Here is a 7,427-nt window from a genome sequence, read left to right as displayed (position 1 = left end):
TTTTTTGTTTTTGAAGAAATAATATCTCTCCTAACAGTGATTGTGTCATTTTCTTTCACTGATATGTGCCTCCATAAATAAGATGGAACATTTTAAGATATATGCATGTGATCTTATAAGTGGGAAATCTTAAGATACTCCTAATATGGGAGCTCATAAAAGACAGATTTCCTTTACACACTAATGGGAAATTTTTGAACATAGATGTCAAAGAATTTTGGATCATCAAACATAGGCTCCCCTTTTGAATTGAACATTTCTACAAAATCCTTCTCCTTCTCTCTCTAATATGCTCTAAGTCATTCAATTGGTGTCATTATTGCAGACCTGTGGGTTCTCTTTAGTTTAGCATTGAAAGCGGATCATAGAAAATTTTAGGAGCAAATCTTAGCCCAAAGGCAAAATTTAAGGGTTTTTATATTTTGGAGGGGAAAATTTTTTATATTAAACCCATTTTCTATAGTTAGCCTAAAAAATATTTAAAAAATAAATAAATATTATATTTTTGTCACCCATATTATGAAAAATAACTGGATAAAATGTGTTTTCGCCTATAAAAAATTCTTTCCAAGCCGTATTCGCCTTGTTTCAAGTGGGATTTTCTTCCAATGACCCCTGATTTCGAGGATTGGCACTGGTTAGGGCTTATTTCGCTCTCTACCATTCCTAGAGATTGAAGGCATGGTTGAATTCACCCCATATTTTAACATAATTGTATCTAAAATTGTTATTTTTCCCTTCATGAAAATCCAATGTTGTGGAAATTCGTTTTGGGTTCCCTTGGCATGCCCTATTCTACTTATTGAACTCTTGGGCTTGTGTTTAACTAGCATATAAATAGTTTTTTTCGGTTGTAGTCTTAGTACATAACTGTGTCAATTTACTGGGTATTGGAGATGTGGTCGGATCTCATCAAGAAGGTGAAGGATGGAGGTTATACATCATATAGACTTATCTGTTTGGGAATATGCACAAGCCATCACTTAGTAATGTAAGAGCTCTTTTGATACAATTGGGAAATCTTGATATGCTAAGGTAGTATCTAGTGACCCACTTTCCATGGACTATAACGGGAAGGTGGATTGTAGTAATAATGTGTTGGGAGGTTATTACTAAGATATTTCCTTAACATAACAGTGAAATGATAATCACATTGAGCCATATCCTTGCAATGTAAGGCCTTGATTGACAGGTCTCTTGTGACCCGCTTTCCATTGATTGTTATGGTAAGGAAGATTCAGTAATAATGTGCCACAAGGCTATTACTGATATATTGTCAACATGACAGTGAAATGGTAATCACATTGAGCCATTGCTTTGCAGTGTAAGACCTCTCGTGACCCAGTTGGGCATTCCTAAAATGTTAAGGTAGAATCTGGCGACCTACTTTCCATTAATTGTTATGGTAAGGTGGATTTCAGTAATGACGTGTTTGGTAAGCCATTATTGATATTTATTTCTTAGTATAGTAGTGGAATGGTAATCACATTGAGCCATTGCCTTGCAATTTAAGGGCTCTCATGACGAACCTGGGCATTCTTGAAATGTAGTATCTAGTGGTCCACTTTTGACAGACTGTTATGGTAAAGAAAATTCCAGTAATGATGTCCTGGCGGACTACTACTGAGATATTTTTAATAGTCAATCAAATAATAGTCACATTTCAGTTTGTTTCTTACCTGTAGGAGAAGAGTTTCCAACAATGGTCTAAGAGCATTCTCCTTTTTCATTGAATCTTACAATGCCCATCATATGATTGTGAAAAATTGTTATGTAAAGAGTTCATGTTCTCAGGTAATGGTTGTTCTCAAAATTAAAATTTATATACCACTGATGAAATAGTTGGATTGCAACTTCTATTGTCGTGTTCACATCGTAATTTTTGAAGGCTAAGGCTGATTGTAGCTTCCATATTTGCGAGATTTATCCAATGATTTCATAGTCATAATGGTTACTAGTTGGACATTAAATTTCTCAATAGCTGCTATAAAAATTTTGTCTCATTTAGTCTGTCAGGAAAAAGTATCATAAATGAACACTATATATGCTGAAATTTGGCTTGACATTGTAAATTCAAGCAACAAGGCATTGCATTTCTTACATTTGTATTTGGACATTTGGATATGTCAAGGCATGACTGTCTTGTACAGCTCTATAGTTGTTCGTCTATACTTATTATCAATGATGCATTTGAAGTGTATATAATCTTGAAAAGCTACTTTTCACAGTCTAATCAGGATAAATCTTAGTAGTGTGGTGGATTGATGATATGGCACTTTATTTTTGGGTTAAAGTTGATAGAAATGTCTGTGGGATGTGATTAAATGTTTTTTTGCAAGTTTTGATGGTATAAATCATTTTGATATATCTTTCGTTGTTTTCTAATTATACCTCTTGCTTGCTTTGTTGTAACTTGCTACTGTAGTAGAATTTTGATGGAAGATTAGATCTTGTGAAGCTTGCCCAGGAGGCAGGACTTTATGTTCATCTTCGCATTGGCCCTTATGTCTGTGCAGAATGGAATTTTGGGTATATTTCCTTTTGAATGATTTTCTGCAATGTCCTCTCTACTCAAGATCTACCAGGTCTTTATAACATTGGACATGAATCTTTTGATATATCTGCAGAGGCTTTCCAGTTTGGTTAAAATATGTTCTTGGCATCAGTTTCAGAACAAATAATGAGCCTTTCAAGGTTGAACCCTTCTATTTCCTTTAAATTCTAATGTTATTTTTAATTATATGAAACACGGTGATTAGTAATTTCCTCTAAAGTGTGAGTGTCAATGAGTCACATACTTTCAAATCACATATAATTTCTATTACATTTTATGAATGTCCATTCGGGTTTCTTACATAATGTAATGGAAGGTTCAGAAAAAAGATTGTTGATGTGATTAAAAGTGAAGGGTTGTTTAAATCGCAAGGTGGACAATTTATTCTGACCCAGGTATACTTTGATCCCTCTTGGCAAATTTTGTTAAATTTTGATTGGTAGTAATTTGCTTGATTCATTAAATTTGTAGAAAGGAGTGATCTGGCATGGATAATTTGAACTTTGTATATGCTCATGGTTTGAATTTTTTATATTATGACCAAGGAGAAAGTGTTCTTACAAGTAGAAAATGAGTATAAACCTGAATAAATGGAGTATGGCTCTACCAGAGTGCAATATATGGATTGGGCTACTAAGATGGTTGTGGGAGTGGATATGGGTGTACCATGGGTTATGTGCTAACAAGATGATGCACTGAACCCTATGGTAAGTTATGTTATCAATACCCACTTATATGTTTATATCATAATATCTTCATCTGAACACTTGGTGGCCTCTGTCCCTGGATGAACTTGTCAAATTGTATTATTGTATGAAAATGTTGCACTAGTTAAATCAATAGTTAGCTTTGCATATTTACTCTGTATAAAGATTTATTTGACTAATTCTTGGTGCTGCAATATTTGTCCTATTATCTATTTTAGGAGAAGACCTGATCACATGTAGCTTATATTAATAATATGTTTGTCACTTTTCATTTTGATGGATCACTACTTTTTAGTGTATTGAAAGAGGGATAGCTGCCATGTAATAGATTGTGGGGTTTTCAGGGTCCTGCATTCTGTTTTTCTTTTTCTTGTAATAATCCATGTAGTGATATCTGAGCTTCCATTGTTTTACCTTATTTCTTGTTTAATTTTGTAACAGATAAACACTTGCAATGGTTTCTATTGTGACAACTTTGTACCTAACAAGCCTTACAAGCCAACAATGTGGACGAAAGCCTAGAGTGGCTGGTACTGAGATTATTTTGAACTTTCTTACAACTTCCATTACTTCACATTCAAATTAATTTTGAAATGCATCCTAAAATAAACTAACATCATGAAGATTCTAAGCTCCGAAATAAAGATTTTTTCAACAAATTGAAAAATGAAAATATGCAACAATGTTTATAGTCAATGGTAAATGTAATTTGCACATATGGTAATGTGAAACATTGTCTCTAGTTTTCTAGGTCTACTGAATTTGGAGATATTTCTCCTCATAGACCGGTGGAAGATTTGGCCTTTGCAGTTGCTCGCTTTTTAGTGAAGGGTAGATATTTTGTAAACTACTACATGGTAGGATTTGTAAATTAACAATTGGATTTCCCTAGCATGTGACATTCATATATGGAAGTTTTGACTAAATTATGCATGATTTTTATTTGTTTCTATTATAGTAACATGGAGGAACAAATTTTGTCTGTATAGCAGGAAGGCCTTTCATTGCAACCTCTTATGACTATTGGTGGGCTCCAGTATTGTAGCAATAATGCTACAACTCCTGGGGCTTCCTATCTCTAATTTTATCAACCCGGTAGTTCGTACAAACTTGGAAGCGACGGTGCTGTATGCACAAGTACTAGCTCTTGTCGCAGCTGTCACTTGGTCAGTTGGCACAAGTCCGCTAGGGCTCAAGCCAACTTCTATATGCTCTCAGAAGAAGCTTTCTAAATGATGGACGAAGGCTATCTCAAAGGAAATTAATCTACTTTGCAAAAATGAACTGAAAACCAACCAAAACATGGAAACCCTAGTAAACCCTAATCTGACTAGCTTAATCTCTATGATGCAATGGTGGGAGTGCAAGTGTCTAAGAATGATGCCATTACTGCTAGTGATATGAAATGCATGAACTTAAACTACTTCCATTGAAAAGAACATTGTTTTTGTATTTTTGCTTAAGTGGTTGGAGTGATTACGGTTTTGTTTCTTATTAGGGTTTGGCTGTGCAGAGGTGGTGCGAAGGGAGAGAAAGCTTGGGAAAGGTCAAGAGGGCTAGGAGAGGTCCCAGGGGATCCCTAGCATCAGTCCACAGAAGTCCACAATGTTCAGGTGCTCGGCAACTGAGTTTGCAGGCTTCTACAGGATGTTTGCAGGGGATCCTACAGGAAACTCAGGAATCCTACAGGAAGTCTGCTAACTTCTACAGGATGTTCTACCGTGGGAGTTTTGGGTGATGGTGAAGTGATGGAGCGGTAAGGGTGGATAGGTAAGATGGAGATGGAGCTTGTGATGGCTCAGGGGCAGAGAAATAAGATGGAGAAAGGGTGCACGAAGTTGGTTGGTGGATAGAAGGATGGAAGCAACAAAAGGTCAAGAAAATGGAGCTACGTGGGCAATGGAAGAGTTGGAAGGTAAACGAGCTGAACAGAGGTCGAGTAGGTGGCTTTAGGCGTGGTTAAGAAGAAGAAGAAGGAAATGGGATGATACTGAGCAGTGTAAATAAAACAAATTGCTTATGTCTTGCACCAAAAACGAGAATCCATTAACCTGTGCTACCTGTGCTATTAAACCAATGAACAACAGTGTAAATCGTGAAGAGAAGTCGTGCATGGAGTTGGAATGAAGGAGTATGGCTCAAGATCAGAGTGCATGGATGGATCTATAATTAAAATGACTGTGTTGCAGCTTGCATGAAAGTAAAAGACTGCGTTTTTTGGTGGTTGGTACAGACTGCACCCCAATCTCTAAACAGAGATGGCAGTGAAGACACTATCAATCTTTTCTTGGAGCTCCAATGAATTACAATCCTCCTATTCTAATCTAAGCAACTGAAAGCACTTGAACTGTAAACTAATCCTACTCAATCACATAAAAGAAATCAAATCAGCAGACTGTAAATTCTAAATGCATGTCAAAACAGAGGAATAAAGTGCTGAAAGGAAAGTTAAATAACAATACAAGGAAGAGGAGGTCTATTGCTCTCAGGTTGGGCCCTAACCTGAGAGCTATAGCTCCCTTAACAGCTCAGAATTAGATCCAAATCTGCTTGCCTTTATTCATAATCAAGAGTCTGATGTCATGCCAAAACTGGCTTACAAAAACAAACACCGAGCTGTAGCTCGTGCTCAGAAATTACAATATTAGTTCAAAAGTTCAAAAAGCTCCTATCAAAGGCTACGGCCTTCATATTTATACACAATGAAGATCAAGCTGGCTTCCTCCATTCGTGGAGCTTGGCTGTCCAACTGAAAGTCAAACTGCTGATCCTGTAGAATCCGTTGGCTGCCTTTAAGCTCGGTGGGGAGAGCTGTTGGAGCTCGGAGTTAAGGTGAAAATCACGAGGAAGGTCATCAAGACTGTGGACAACCTCCCTATGAACCCGCAATGTCACCTTTGTTATCTCCTTGTCTCCATTTGCGTGGTCTTTTGCTCTCTTTAATGCCAAAAACTTGAAATCATCATGTATTAACCACATAGATATAATGCCTGCCCTTCTTCCTACAAATAACACGAATATACTAAGAAATGAATGCATAAGTGACAAAAGATGAATGGTTGAGCAAGGTAAGTAGGCCAAATGAGCCCAAATTGTACCAAAAATTGGGGCTCATCATCACTCCCCAGCTAAAATATTTGCTCATCCTTGAGCAACTTAGTCCAAATCTTCATCCTTCATTGCTTTTACTGCTTCCCTTACATCCCAAGCCTCTGTGGTAGTGTCCTCCGTGCTGATATGAAACCCAGCTTTCCTGTTCACCTCTTCCCATTGTTCACTGTCATCCTCCTCTGTATTGCCTTCAGTCAACCCTAGCAGTAGTGGTGGGCTGAGTTTAAGGCCAATCCAGCTGGCCTGGAGGCTTTGCATGGATTTCTTGTAAAGGTCTACCCTTACCAAAGCTTCCCTCATCCAAGTTGGGGTATGGTACTCTCGGATTTTCAAACTGTGCCAAGGTATTCCATCTGCGTGTGCATGCTTGGGCAGCACTTTCTCCTAACAGTCTTTCCATGTCTTCAAAATGAGCTATGGCTTGGGCCTGTTGGTCCATAAATCTCAAGGAAGCTATGGGATCAGTAGACAGCTGTTGGTGTGCTGAGATGAGTGCAACCGGATCCTCTGGTTCTGCTCGAATGAACAGTGGCTCGCTCAATTCTCGGTTCATGACCGATTTTGCTTCAGCTGCTCTTTGATCCTCATGGTTCAACCATGAAGTGAACGCCATCAATTGCATATCACCCAAGGCAATATTGGGATCCCAGGAGACTTCATTAGGCAAAGCCAAATTGTGGAGGTAGAACTCTGCTAATTTGGCTTTGTCTTCTGACGAACTAGTACTGCACAATTTAGAAAATTGCTGTGGGTTTTGGATCTGAGAAATACCTCTTTGTGCCAAGGTATTTATTTGGAACTGCAGCCATTGATCTTTTAAGTACAAACCATAGGATTTTGCAGGTTGTCTGCACTGTATTGCCTCCATGGCCCAGCTGGCCATGCAGGCCAATTGTGCTTCCTTTTGCTACAGCTGTTCCTTTAGAGCTTGTACTTCAATTTGTGCTTGCTGTTCTGTTTCCTGTAGAAGTGTCATTGGCTCCTCAAGACTGGTGGTCAGCTCCTTTTTGCCTTGTTGTTCTTCTGTGGTGTCTTTGGAGGATGTACCTGCCCCT

General features: G+C 38.0%; 1 pseudogene; it reads left to right on the top strand.

Annotated features, from left to right (window-relative positions):
• Positions 1-896: 896 nt before the first annotated feature.
• The window catches only part of LOC149158451 (beta-galactosidase 9-like), a 47,070-nt pseudogene continuing 40,539 nt past the window's right edge, over positions 897-7,427 (top strand).

The sequence above is a fragment of the Pinus tabuliformis genome, chromosome 5_2, assembly GCF_031772625.1.
Source record: "Pinus tabuliformis cultivar Carrire ecotype Pingquan chromosome 5_2, CPIR1, whole genome shotgun sequence".
Classification (NCBI taxonomy): Eukaryota; Viridiplantae; Streptophyta; class Pinopsida; order Pinales; family Pinaceae; genus Pinus; species Pinus tabuliformis.
The sequence above is the reverse complement of the archived record's forward strand: the minus strand, read 5'-3'. Positions and strand labels throughout refer to the sequence as shown.